This window comes from Mesitornis unicolor, unplaced genomic scaffold (genome assembly GCF_000695765.1).
Source record: "Mesitornis unicolor isolate BGI_N332 unplaced genomic scaffold, ASM69576v1 scaffold22986, whole genome shotgun sequence".
NCBI lineage: Eukaryota > Metazoa > Chordata > Aves > Mesitornithiformes > Mesitornithidae > Mesitornis > Mesitornis unicolor.
In genome coordinates this window covers 7653-7919 of record NW_010189203.1, presented here as the reverse complement: position 1 = coordinate 7919, position 267 = coordinate 7653, and positions in this window count along the sequence as shown.

Here is a 267-nt window from a genome sequence, read left to right as displayed (position 1 = left end):
GCAAGGAGAGCATCCAAGCAGCTGCTGGCTGGGAGGACAGTGCTGAGCTACAGCTCACTGGGCTGTGGGAGCCAGATGGGGCTGTTACAGAGCACTTGGCACCTGCTGCAGAACCCTGCGTGTGCTGGGGAGGCGGACAGGGACACCAGTGACAGCAGCAAGCAAATCTGCATCAGCGTGGGTAGTGCTGCTTTTGAGAGGGCTGCATTCTGGGCTCTAACATTCAATTCATAAGCCCTGTTTTATGCCTATCTAAACGCCCTGCTG